Below are 14,181 nucleotides of genomic sequence, written 5' to 3' on the forward strand. Positions count from 1 at the left end.
TAGTCAATCCAATTTTTACATGCTAGCTTGGAGACAAAATTTGAATATAATGCATCTAAGCATTTACATCCAATAAATAATATGTACTATTTTTAAAGGAATGATAAAGGAGTCTTTTTTTAATTATTATTTATTGAGATCTTGGGGCCCTCACTGGCTCTGAAGAGGAAACGTGAAACAGGTACCTTCCTTTCCTGTAGTGGCACTTGATCTTTGCTGGTAGATGCGATGTATCTGAAGATTAGAAAAAAAAACCAATGGAATGAAAAATAATAAGTACAGTGAATACCGTAATACAAAATTTCAGTGGTGTAAAATTATATCTGCACATAAAGAAAATACATGGGATAGTGAAACTTCTCTAAGTTCCATATTTCAATGATTCAATTATAAATGATAGACAGCACATCATCATTTTTATTACAACATGTATAGTAAGTTCACATGGTCTTGGGAATACTTCTGAAATTGACATCGCAGAGATGAAATTGCCTCGACCTTATACCTATACATTTATTTTAATAATAAAGACTTAGACTATGTATGTTTGCATATATGTATCTAGGAGTCTATGTTGCACATTATCTGCTAACATCTGATGGGTATTTCATGATTGTCAGTGCCGACTATTTCAGTGAAATCATTGCTTTTGATTGGCTGAGAAGCACTGGCCTCTGACTGTTAACTATGGTAACTGTCGGAAAAAGACAACTTGTTAATGCTGACAACTTTCAAAAAGCAGTTCCCAGAACATGTTTAAAAACGCAAGACAAAGCAAAAAAAAAAATGAAATACAAAATTTTATCCGAGGATTAAAGGGATGGTCCGGGCCGAAAATATTTACATCTAAATAATACTTGAGTAAAATTCACAGAGCAAAATGATGAAAATTTCATCAAAATAGGATAACAAGAAGTTATTGAATTTTAAAGTTTATCAATATTTTGTGAAAACAGTTGTATGCACTTCGTCATGAATATTCATTAGGTGGGCTGATGTCACATCTCCACTTTCCTTTTTTTTTATGTTACTAGATGAAATCATAAATGTTTGATTTTTTCATACATGTGTAAATGATGCGTCTCCATTGTAATGAAATAAGTTGCATCAATAACTAATGCACCTAATCAGTTGTCAATCCAATTGTCAATAGTTCTTGGTTAAAAATATCTTAATAAACCTAATCTCATATAATAAAATACAAAAGGGCAATTGGGATATGACATCAGCCAACCTAATGAATATTCATAAAGACATGCCTAGAACTATTTCACCGGAATAATGCAAATCTTTGAAATTCAAAACCTTAATTAGTTATCAAATTTTGATCAAGTTTTCAGCATTTTGCTCTGTGAATTTTACTCTATTTATTGAGATATGTTTCCAGCCTGGACCATCCCTTTAATTCTACTTCTACGGTACCCCCACACATACTGGTAAGTCAGAGGTAAAAAACAACGAGAACCAATTTAATTTCAAAGATAAAAAAATACTTCAGCCTCCAGATTTAAGAAAAAATTCAGGAAATGTTATTTTAGTTCAGACTAATTGTGCACGTTTCATTTCGGAGGTCAATCTGAAATTATACTTCCAGTTCCAAATTCACGCCATTTGGTTATGCAAAAGCATGAATTAAAATTGATGGGCATGGGCCCATGTCACTGGCTAGCCTAGAGGACTCCATGAAGATAATTTTATCATTTTTACATTGTATTTTCATCACGGAGCCTAGACAAGCCTCCTATAAGGTTGCTCGTACAACTGTGTAAACAAAGATAGATTTCCCTCGGAAATCCACCTTTCCCATAATGATTTTTGGGCAAACATTAAATTTTTACATTTTGTAAGCCTTGATACTCTAAATGTGTACAAAGGCTTAAAAAAAAATTAATTGTAAAATGTACAAATTGGAAATTTTCTTACAAAAAGGATCACTTGCTTGCAGATCTTGTCCTCACTGCCTCTGAAGAGTTCACGTGCGACAGGTACATTCCTTTCCTCTACTGGCACACATTCTTTGCTGGTAGATGCGATGTATCTGAAGAATTTTTTTCAAAAACAATGGAGAGAAAAATAATCAGTACAGTGAACAACAGCGAATAACAAATACGTATATATTACAGTGAATAGCAATACATGTCTACACCTAAGGCGGGCAAGGGTTACTACAGAGTGTTGTAAAATTCCATTTGCACTTTAAGAAAAATACATGGGATTGTGAATCAATTTTTATATTGTATTTTCATCACGGAGCCTAGACAAGCCTCCTATAAGGTTGCTCGTACAACTGTGTAAACAAAGATAGATTTGATTTTTCCTCGGAAATCCACCTTTCCCATAATGATTTTTGGGCAAACATTAAATTTTTACATTTTGTAAGCCTTGATACTCTAAATGTGTACAAAGGCTTTAAAAAAAATTAATTGTGAAATGTACAAATTGGAAATTTTCTTACAAAAAGGATCACTTGCTTGCAGATCTTGTTGTCCTCACTGCCTCTGAAGAGTTCACGTGCGACAGGTACATTCCTTCCCTGTACTGGCACACGTTCTTTGCTGGTAGATGCGATGTATCTGAATAATTTTTTTTAAAACAATGGAGAGAAAAATAATCAGTACAGTGAACAGTGAATAAAAATACGTCTATATTACAGTGAATAGCAATACATGTCTACACCTAAGGCGGGCAAGCGTTACTACAGAGTGTTGTAAAATTCCATTTGCACATTAAGAAAAATACATGGGATTGTGAATCAATGATTCAACTATAATGATAAACATGCAGCACATCATCATATTTATTTAAAAAATGAGTAAGTTCACTTGGTCTTGGGAATACTTCTGAAATCGATGTCGCAGAGATCAGTCCTTCATGTTTATAATTCCATGGAGCTCAATAAATGGCTCTCCTTATGCCTCCGAATTTGCTTTCCTAGACACACTCAATTTTATAAAATGCTCAATTGTTGTAGATTGTTATTAAAATTGTAAATGCAACAGCTGTGTAGCTATTAATTAATCTGTGGTGAAACTAGGCTTGGGTCATGTACAAAAATATCGCGCTCCTCAAAAAAAAATTATAAGTAGGGTGTCCGAACTCATATTAGGCCTAAAAAAAGTGCTAGAATTTCATATTTTACATCTTTAAAACCATTAAATCACCATCTCTTTTCCATAATTCTCATAATAGAAGATACACAAAGACCCCAAAAGAAAACTTGACATCTGAATTACCTAACTTACAGCCTCCTCATATGGAGGGCAGCAACGAAGTATTCGGATCTCCACTCCTGAGTCCTGGCGGTTCTGAGCTGGGCCTTCTTCTGGAAACTACCGGTACCCCAGGTCATGTTCACTGACTTCATCTCCTCCTCGAGGCTCAGTATGACTCCAGGTGGTTTTGGGTCTCCCTCTCTCCTGAAATACACAGTCAAAAAGTGATAAACAGCTAGGCCTAGGCCTGTTCATGAAAAAATCAGACTCTTAAAATGGTGGAAAAAATAATGAATTTCGATTTTCGGCATTTCAAAATCTCATCAAAATCCTCAAATCGTTTGTAAAGTGATTGGCGCGCAGACACGAGGCGCTGGCCACTATCATAATGTTAAATCTGAAATTGAAAATCATAACTGGCCGAGTCTCAGATTTTTTCCAAGACCAAGAAAATCAGTTTCACATTCGATCACATATCTCTCTCATTTACTTATAACAATATATGGAACAATATCAATTGAAAGATTTTGTGAAATAAAAAGAAATTCATGTTAAATCTTAACACAAATCGTAAGGTCAATATGATGTATGTGCGCAGACTTGCACCGGCATGGCAGCCACACATCCACGCCCGGCTAGTCGCGGCCGGCAGGCAGCGCTGAGGGGCAGTACAACAGGATGTCCTGACGAACTCTAACGTTACAGCTAGCCCCGCAGCTAGCTGCGAGCCGCGCCATTTAACAAACTACGAAAAGAAAATCATAGAAAATTGTTAACTTACCTGTAGAGCCTACTGCGAATGTCTTAGCTTTCAAGTCATTGTCCAAATCTGGTCCGTGTGATTTCAGTGGTTGAATTATTAGTAAAACGGCCTTCTTTACCCTTCTTTATCGCACTAGCACTCGATAAAAGTGCGGTGCAAATTAACGGCGCGGCGAAGATGGCTCTTTCAAATTCAAATTAGATTGGCGGTTTGCGTTTGGCGCGGCGGCGCTGGTTAATTTGCATAATTATATACGGACGATAGCGATCAGTGGCACTCAGTGCGCATGCGCAGGCCCGCCCGCGCCCGGTGATTGAAGGAAGATCTGCTGAGTCAGGAATAACGAAGGGGGGGGGGGGGTCTATAAAGCAAGAAAGAAGTTTTAAAATAGAAATACGAACTTCTTAACATACAAATTTCTTCTTGTTTGGTTTTGGTTGGCAACCAGTCAAGAAATGACGATTTTTGCCTCTGCTTTTGGAGCTTTTTTTTTTCTTTGAAAGTTTAAGAATGAATTAGCTTAATATTTGTTCTTTATTTCTATTTTATTTATTTTCTTTTTATTTGAAAGATAAAGATAGCCTTGCTTAACATGGCAAGGTTGTAAACTAGCAATAAATATGCGCGTTATAAATAGAAAAAAATAGCTATTCTATTCACCTTCAAAAATATTTTTTAAATATCAGTGAGTTAAAAAAAGAAAAATACATTAATTTTTATGTGATTTGTAAAAATAGTGTAAAATAGTCCTCTTTAACTTAAATTAGAAAAAAGGGATTAAATAGGAAGAAATTTTTTCTCGCAACAAATATCTAGGATAACAATTTTTTTAATGTAAACTAGAAAATTTCACTAAGAATAACATGTTTCGATTTAAGTTATATGGTAATATCGAACCACATACTTTAATGAAACTTTTCAAGGTGGAAATATTAAAATTAACATAAAGAATAATTAAGTTAGTTATTATGTAGATATTTTTTTTCCTCTTATCCTCAATCGAGCTGTGTATAGGATGGATAAATGCATGGCATTTATTGTGGTAAAAGGCTGAATTACATGAATTTGTACAGAGCAAAATTTCAGTTAACAAATAAGCAACAAAAAAATAACAAAGTATACTAATGTATAATATTGGAAAGGGGATACAAAAAGAAAAGTATACAGGGAGGGGGGGGAGTAGGGAGTAATGTCAAAAGCAGGAACGGGCAAAGGTTGGGAGTAGGCTAAATGTATATACCTTTAACATAATGAACATTTTCACATAAATATATATTTAACCAATATTGAATGAATAACAATACATGTAGATTAAAGAGTGGATTGTATGAAATAATACTTGCTTTTTTTAAAGAAAAGTAACGCTTTGTTGATGGTAACAATAATAATAGTTATAGGAAACACATTCATGAATGATAATCATAAAGAATTATCTCAAAAGGAATTAAAAACAAAGATAAGAGGACTTTGAAGTAATATGATCTGTACAAAAAATATAAATATTAATGTAAAGTGGGTTACAGCTATATTGAGCCAGTGACTTGTCGGATAAAAAATTTGAATGATTACTGCAGATATCAACAATTACAAAAATATTTCAAAAGTCAGTTTAAGAGAAGCGACAAATAAAACAACAAAGGTATGAAAACATAGTTCTTATATAATATATATATATATATATATATAAACTCTGTTGGAAATAAGTACAATGCATTACCACTATGCCTCTAATATACATATATATATATATATATATATATATATGTATGTATTATATATGTATATACGGGTTCTTACTAGAATCAACTGGTAAGTCCTATTGGTTCTAACTGGTATCATTTGGTTTGATATTCCAGTATGGTTAATGGGTTTCAAGTGGGTTATGGGTGGCCTATGGGTTCCAACTGGTATAATCTGTTCCAGTTTGGTTTATGGGTTTTAACTGAAATCAGCTGGTAGATATATACTGGTAATGCCTATTGGTTCTAACTGGTATCAATTGGTTTGATATTCCAGTATGGTAAATGGGTTTCAAGTGGGTTATGGGAGGTCTATGGGTTCCAACTGGTAAAATATGTCCCAGTTTAATTGATTTATGGGTTTTAACTGGAATCAACTGGTAGTATACCAGTAATGTATGTTGATTTTAACTGGTATCAATTGGTTTGATATTCCAGTATGGTTAATGGGTTTCAAGTGGGTTATGGGAGGTCTATGGGTTCCAACTGGTAAAATATGTTCCAGTTTGGTTTATGGGTTTTAACTGGAATCAACTGGTAGTATACCAGTAATGTATGCTGGTTTAACTGGTATCAATTGGTTTGAAATTCCAGTATGGTTAATGGGTTTCAAGTGGGTTATGGGAGGTCTATGGGTTCCAACTGGTATAATCTGCTCCAGTATGGTTTATGGCTTTTAACTGGAATCAGCTGGTAGATATGCCAGTAATGCCTATATTGGTTCTAACTGGTATCCATTGGTTTGATATTCCAGTATGGTTAATGGGTTTCAAGTGGGGTTATGGGAGGTCTATGGGTTCCAACTGGAACACTCTGATCCAGTTTGGTTTATGGGTTTTAACTGGAATCAACTGGTAGGTATACCAGTAATGCATGTTGGTTCTAACTGGTATCAATTGGTTTAATGATATACCAGTATGGTTTATGGGTTTAAGGTGGCATTAACTGGTATATACACCCATTGGGTTTCTATGGGTTCCAACTGGCATCAAATGGTCCAGTTTGGCTAATGGGTTTTAAACTGGAATCTATTGGTAGATAAACCAGAAAGGCCTATTGGTTTTAACTGGTATTAACTGGTGTACTAATTTATACCAGTATAGTTAATTGGTTTCAACTGGAATAAACTTGTATGTTTTCAGCATGTCCAGTTGAGACAATGGGTTTCAACTGGAATATACTGGCATGGTGGGAGTTTACCAGTTGTGCCAATTGGTTTCAACTGGTACCAGTTGACTCCAGTTGAAACCAGTTAAAATTTCAACTGGTTTCAACTAGTTGGTATAGTAATAGTCGTTGGCTGGGGGATCTAGGGAGTTGGCCGGGCTCGTCTCTCTCTCTCTCTCTCTTCAAATTCAAGAATTGTGATTAAAACCTTTGATCAAAACCCCATGCCCAATCCCAACCTGTCTCGGTCACTCGGTTTTTTGATGACCCCTATTGATCCATCTCATTGATGGGAGAAGTGAAAAGACCAGGGTTCGTGCTGTCTAAAGTAAATACTCCATTATATTATCCTGCGACGATTAATCCTTTAAGTCAATCTTGTACAAAACAACTCATGGAAATAACTTGAAATTATTGATCGGCTGGGGGTGGCTTAAACTGCTAAATCAACCATGTAGGCCTACATGTGCACAAAAAACTTACAAAAGTTCAATATAATATATTTAAACGATTGGTTCCATTGCCATGAGACTGATCGTGGAATCAATACAGTCCTATTCGAAATCCTTAAAATCGGCCTTTCGTTTCTTTTAAAGGGCACTTCAGGCTGAAAATAATGTGATTTGAACAGATTAAGCAAAGTCAGACAAGCAAAACACGATCAATTTGACAAGTAATAACAAAGTTATGACATTTTCAAGATTTACATTATTTCGGTGAAACAGCTCTGTGCATGCTTTCATGAATATCCAACAAGCAAATCGATGATGCCCGGGGGGGGGGGGGGTGCCACTTACATTGACGAGTGGATACCATGCGCGACCAAAAAAACACGTAAAAAGGATGTCTTTTTCAAGATAGGGCACGTTACGTACGTAACGTGATAAGGGTGTCAAAAACACAAAAATAATGAAAAAAGGGTATCTATTTCGCGAGGAAAGTTACGTGTTTAGGGTCAAATTTGCGGGGATGATAAAACGAAATTAAAATGTTTTATAAAGGATGTCCTTTAAATTCTTTATTTGCCCCAACACTACGTGTTTAGAGTCCGATTTGCACGAGGTGTGTAAGGTGGGGTTGTACTAAACCAAATGATGTGTAAAGGTAAAACCAACGACCGAAGGACCCGTGACATAACAATAAAATACTTCTGTACTTGTTTAGGGGTTCATTTCACGGAATACTTGCCAAGAGTATCATTTTATTCCAAATACTTGTTAAGGGTAGGGTTTCACATGCAAGCCAATACTTGTTAAGGGGTGCATTTTCAGAATATGGAAAATACGTGTTTAGGGTGCTTTTTGAGACCCCATGGTCGCGCATGGTATCCACTCGTCAATGGAAGTGGCCCCCCCCCCCGGGCGATGATGTAATATTCTCAATTCTTTTATATTTTATTATATGAAATTATGTTTATTCAAATTTTGTCATCCAAGAATGATAAAAATTGGATTGGCAACTGATAGAATGCATTACATATTTACTGCTGCAACTATTAAGGGGGACATTATCATACATACATATATGAAAATAAGAAATGATTATCATTTCATGTAATAACATATAAGAAGGGGATCATCAGTTCACCTAATGAATATTCAAGACGATGTGCATGCATACAACTGTTTTCACGAAATATTGTAAAAACTTTAAGATTTAACAACTGTGTTATTTGTTATCTGATTTTGATGAAATTTTCAACATTTACTTCATTGAATGTTATTTATTTAGATATAATATTTTCAGCCCGAGACACCCCTTTAAAACTTCATGTTTTATGTTAGTTTACTTTGTATTCTAGACAGTTTTCATTTCTACTCGTCTTCTTATATCAGTGATCATGTACAAATAATTAGCAATATTTTGTCAGTCATTTCCGTCTATTTGCTATTTTCGATCTTTTAATTTGTAATGGAAGTAAAACTGATGAAAAACCATAGAATCACGCCCGATCATGCTACACAGGTGGAAGTTTGAAAAGCGATCAAGCGTCTTGAAGTGAGACTAGATATCTCCAAGTGAATCTTGATATCATGACAGCGCACTTTCCCCCAAAATACACAGAATTTGCGCATGTTATTCCTTTAAAAAAAATGATATCGTTTAGGTCTGTTCTCTGACGGATGATAAAACATGACCGTGATGATGTTTTTCACCTCCCAGGGAAACGATGGGATAGTCGTCCAATTATTGTCACACGCGACCCGTCCTACCTTGCGCAGGACAGAGGATGGGCAATTGCCCCCCACCTGAAATTTTGCGACCCTACTTTTTAATTGATAGTTTTCACAGAATTGCCGAATTATATATACGTCAGATCCAAAATATCAATTTAAAAATGAGCCAACACCCCCTTCGAATCAACTCGATCGCTTTGCGCTCTTGCAATTCATGTTGACAAGTATAGTTTAGAAACAAAAAACTGTGTGCAAAAACATACCCCATTAATTGCTTTTGTGCTTCTCTCGAATACCATTCTATTAATTTTGTACTTTTTTCACCCAAGTAACGTCTCAACCTGCAGCAAATAGATAGCCGAGTGCACACAGATCCCCGCCCTTTCCCCTACCCTCTCCCCTGCGAATAGCCTTTATAATAATTATAATTATTACTTTATACTAAGATAGGCCTTAAAGGACAAGTCCACCCCAACAAAAAAGTTGATTTGAATAAAAAAAGAAAAATCCAACAAGTATAAGACTGAAAATTTCATCAAAATCGGATGTAAAATAAGAAAGTTATGACATTTTTAAAGTTTCGCTTATTTTTCACAAAACAGTTCTATGCTCAACTCAGTGATATGCAAATGAGAGAGTCGATGATGTCACTCACTCACTATTTATTTTGTTTGTTATTGTTCGAATTATACAATATTTCAATTTTTACGAATTTGACAATTAGGAACCCCTTGCTGGAACCACAAAATTTTAAAATAATGGAATTCCTCGTATTCAGGGAGGAATGAAACTTTGTTTCACATGACAATGAGAAGAAAATCAAAATATTTCATATTTCATGTAATAAATAACAAAAGAAATAGTGAGTGGGTGATGTCATCGGTCCCCTAATTTGCATACCAAACAGGATGTGCATAATATAACTGTTTTGAGAAATTAAGCGAAACTTTAAAATGTTATAACTTTCTTATTTTATATCCGATTTTGTTGTAATTTTCAGTGTTATGCTTGTTTGATTTTTCTCTATCTGTTCAAATCAGCTTTTTGTTGGGGTGGACTTGTCCTTTAATACAATTACTATTCGAGGCTCGTGCCACTTTTTTGTCCGGAACCTCGGTACTCATTCGCCGCAGAGCCTGAATCTGACCCCGACAAGCCTTAGAATCTGACAAGCCACAACAAGGCATTACCCGGTCCCAATCAGAAAAAAATGCTGGTCATGTACCCCAGCTGTGCTTCCCGGGGACATGTTGGTATACCTTCTATTCATACAGGTATATTTTTCCGTAGTTTTCGGATTTAGGCCTATTGACGCGAAATACGAAATTGCCAGGTAGAATATAGCAGTATTTAAAAAAATGAAATGGCGCAATCTTACTTTCCCTTTATCAAACAGGGGCCGCGAAGCGTTGGTTACTGTATTTTTTTAATTTTTGTTTAGTGTATGTGTGTTTGGAAATGCATGGGCGAGCTAGCTGCAACATGCGAAAATCACAAGTAGATGATAATTTTCATGTTTTTTGCACACGCTCACTGAAAAAAGGCGAGGGGCTGAACTTCGTACCCCCCCCCCCCCCCCCAGAGCCTCGACTCCGTGGGACTCCGCGGCCCTGTCAAAAATACCACCGAACTGGAGTGGCCAAATGCGTTTACTAATATCTATAGTGTTAGCGGCACAGTCCTATCTGAACTCAACCCATGCTCCCCGCACGAGTAATTTATTGAAAATTGCGACCCATTTCATTCTGTTCCATTCCATTCATTCATTGGATCGACGAGGCCGTGTAATCATTAGCGAATGTACACTCCTCAAATCGACCACGGCGGGCAAAGCCTAATATGGTCTAACACGTGATATGTACCATGGAGTTAATATCTCTGGATTGACCTCGTTTGCAGTCGAGCTTGGCTGGCTAGATGCATCTGTATAACTCTATGGTATGCCCTATTCATTGTACAAACGAGATGTTTCTTCTTTGCCTAAAAATGTGCGTATGTGTGTGCGTGAGGGTTGATGTGTGGGCGTGAAGGTTTTTTTTTTTTTTTTTATTAAACATGACTGTATTCAATTTTATTTGTGGTGTGTGTGTGTTTTATGTGCATTTTAGTATGTTATGTTTTCATTAGAACAACTATATATGTTTTGTTAATTTTCGGTTGATGGAACAAATAGGGCCTACAGTCTGAAGAAAAAGTGTTAAGGCCACCGCACACCATACGACTGCTTGCGATCCGATTTTGGAACAAATCGCATTTTGCTCATTTTCTGAAACTGTTAATGGAACATATCATTTTATCTAAGGTTAAAATTAATTTAAAGAATACTGATATAACCATTTTGAAAGATTGCAAGCCTTTATTTTGGAATAAAGGCCAAATTAGTTTCAAATCGTAGCCAATCGTACGACTGCTATGACGTCATTACGACTAGATATTAAATTCGCTTTTATTCTAAGAAGGATGATATCCCGGGATGATATCATAGTCACAGATTTGAACATAGGTATGCGTAAGATTATTTAGAACATTACACAGTAAGATATTCCAATTCTGAATACTAGCATCAAATTCTACAACATTTTATTCTGAAATCGGGTCGCAGACCAATTGTAAGGTGTGCGGTCGCCTTTAGAGAGCTAGTGCGCGTTGTATTCACGAGTCATGAGATGCGTATCTCACCAAAGGATCAACGCAAGTGCAAGCTAAAAGAAAAATATTTTCTAACCTTTAATGTGTCACTATATAAAAAGGGTTTAATTATCTTATTTAAAAAAAAGACAAATTTCATTTTAAAAAGTGGTATTTTTCATTTTTTTTAAGAATTTTTTTTTCAAAATTTTTCTACTTTTTTTGCGGGGAGGGGGGGGGGGGCAAGTGCACCCCCTCCGTTTCCACCGCCCCTGATATAATAGGCCTTAACAAACACACCCTATCACACACATATATATATGTAATAAAATGAAAAAAGATAGAATAACTATCTAAAAGCTATGCAGGAGCATGTTGTAGTAGGTCCACGGCAGAGGGGGCGGAAATACTACAAGGAGTAACAAAATGGCGACTGCTCGCTTAAACTTGGAGGGCTTTTCAGAATTATCCATTCACTCAACTAATTGAGGGTGACCTTTCCATTGAGGGCAGCAGACAAAGAGAAGCGCGTGCACGTTCATGAGATGAGTCCGATTTGAAGATATTTCGATTGCATCAGAGATCTCGCGGGAAAACAATAAACCAGAAACATGCGCGGATCCAGGGGGGGGGCACGCCCCCCTCCCCCTTAGAAGAAAAATTAAAATTTATAATGTAATAATGCCTTGTCAAATTTTTCGGATACGAAATATCCTCCGAAAAATTTGCCACCCCCCTTTTGGAAAATCCTGGATCCGCCCCTGACCAGAGATATGTAAAACACCTTTTTATAACGTGTGAGTAAAAAAAAATGAAACCTCACAAAGACCGAATTTAAGGAAAAAATATGTCATGAACACATAATTGTTAGATATGGCCTGAAAGAGTATTTATCTCCCTAATAATTTGATACCACATTTATTATGTGGTATGTGTTAACGCTTGGGTGATCAGGAGGAATTCTTTGCAGTGTTGCAAATTTTGATTTGCGCCAAAGTGAGGCATAAAATGAATCCAGATGTCAATGATGTCATAATCCTACAAGGATTGTATTAAAATCCATTTCAAAACACCTTTTCAGTAATGTACATTATAAGTATTTAATGAACACTTTTAATATTAATTCTCAAACTAATTTTATTGAAAAGGGATATGTTATACTAACTCATGTAGAATTATGACATCATTGGCATCTGGGTTCATTCATTGCAGTCATGCCTTTCTTTGGTGCAAATTGAAATTTACATCACAGTAAAGAATACCTCAGTCCTGATTATCTGAGCGTGGAGACATATCACATGTATATGGTATCAAATCATTTTGAAGAAGATACTATTTCCAATCGTATATAATTATTACGCGTTCATGACATATTTTTTTCTTAAATTTGGGATTCGTGAGGTGTCATTTTTGTTTTTTTACTCACACGGGTATATACGATTTACTCCTCCTCTTCTCCTTCTTCTCATCCTCTTCTTCTCCTCCTCCTCCTTCTTCTTCCTCCTCCTTCTTCTTCCTCTTCTTCTTTGCTTCTCCTTCTCCACCTCCTCCAAAGCCCATTCTTCAAGTTTATCAAAATCTGCCAATAGATGATGTCTGACCATTGAAATACAGATTTTAAAGGGCGGGCTCAGCTTTGATGTTCAGCTAAAATTTCCTTAACCCCGTACTATAGGTGGGGCTAAATTGCCATTTAGCCCCACCTATAGTACGGGGTTAAGCCTTAGCCCACTTTCGTTTTACACTAGCGATCTTAACCCCGTACTATCGCTCTTAGCACCGCAATTGCTGGGATAACCCTGCTTTTTTGCAGGGCCAAATAATCCCGTACTAAAGGTGGGGTTAGCCCACTTTGCAAAAATGCTGTGTAAAAAGAAAGTGGGCTAAGCTTAACCCCGTACTATAGGTGGGGCTAAATGGCAATTTAGCCCCACCTATAGTACGGGGTTAAGGAAATTTTAGCGTGTGTAAAAAGGGTATTAATAAAAACTCATCAAATATCATTCAGTCTTTGCTTATTATACCGATTTTATTCATTGACCATGCTTTCAATTGTCATACCATTCTGGCGACACTTCAGTGGTTCAAAATATACACAAAATGTGAAGATTTACCACAATGCGACATGACTATAATTTCTCAGTTTCCCCAATATCTACTTTTTTTTTAAACGGAAAAAAAATAACATCACCACTGTTGAGCATCTAGCTATGTTCTTGATAAATCTGAAAATAGTAGTAACTATAAAAATGCATCATTGCACACCAAGTACTGACTATCAAGAAAACACCAACCATACAGAGAAAATTTACAGCTAGATTGGCATTCAAGCATTTTGTATTTGAAAGGAATGAGGCCGGATCGAAGGAAAGAAAGAAGAAATAATTGTAGGAAGGACGGAAGGTGGGTAACATATGAAAGGGTTGTAGGGAGGGAAACTAGGTGGAATCTAAGAGAGAAAATATTGGAATTCAGGAAGGAGGGAAGAAAAGAAA

General features: G+C 36.1%; 1 long non-coding RNA gene across 2 annotated transcripts in view; it reads right to left on the reverse strand.

Moving 5' to 3' along the window:
• LOC129265956 (uncharacterized) overlaps positions 1 to 4,143 on the reverse strand; it is a 4,261-nt gene extending 118 nt beyond the window's left edge. The window contains exons 1-5 of one of the 2 annotated variants that reach the window (XR_010292851.1): positions 3,994 to 4,143; positions 3,243 to 3,416; positions 2,456 to 2,573; positions 1,924 to 2,038; positions 1 to 234 (exon numbers count right to left, since the gene is read on the reverse strand). The exon at positions 1 to 234 is cut by the window's left edge and continues 118 nt beyond it. This is a non-coding gene — a long non-coding RNA (uncharacterized LOC129265956). Of the gene's footprint in view, positions 235 to 1,923; positions 2,039 to 2,455; positions 2,574 to 3,233; positions 3,417 to 3,993 lie in introns of both variants that reach the window. The other variant, XR_010292850.1, reaches the window with a different exon arrangement.
• Between the last annotated feature and the right edge of the window lie 10,038 nt (positions 4,144 to 14,181).

This window comes from Lytechinus pictus, chromosome 1 (genome assembly GCF_037042905.1).
Source record: "Lytechinus pictus isolate F3 Inbred chromosome 1, Lp3.0, whole genome shotgun sequence".
NCBI classification, from domain to species: Eukaryota; Metazoa; Echinodermata; class Echinoidea; order Temnopleuroida; family Toxopneustidae; genus Lytechinus; species Lytechinus pictus.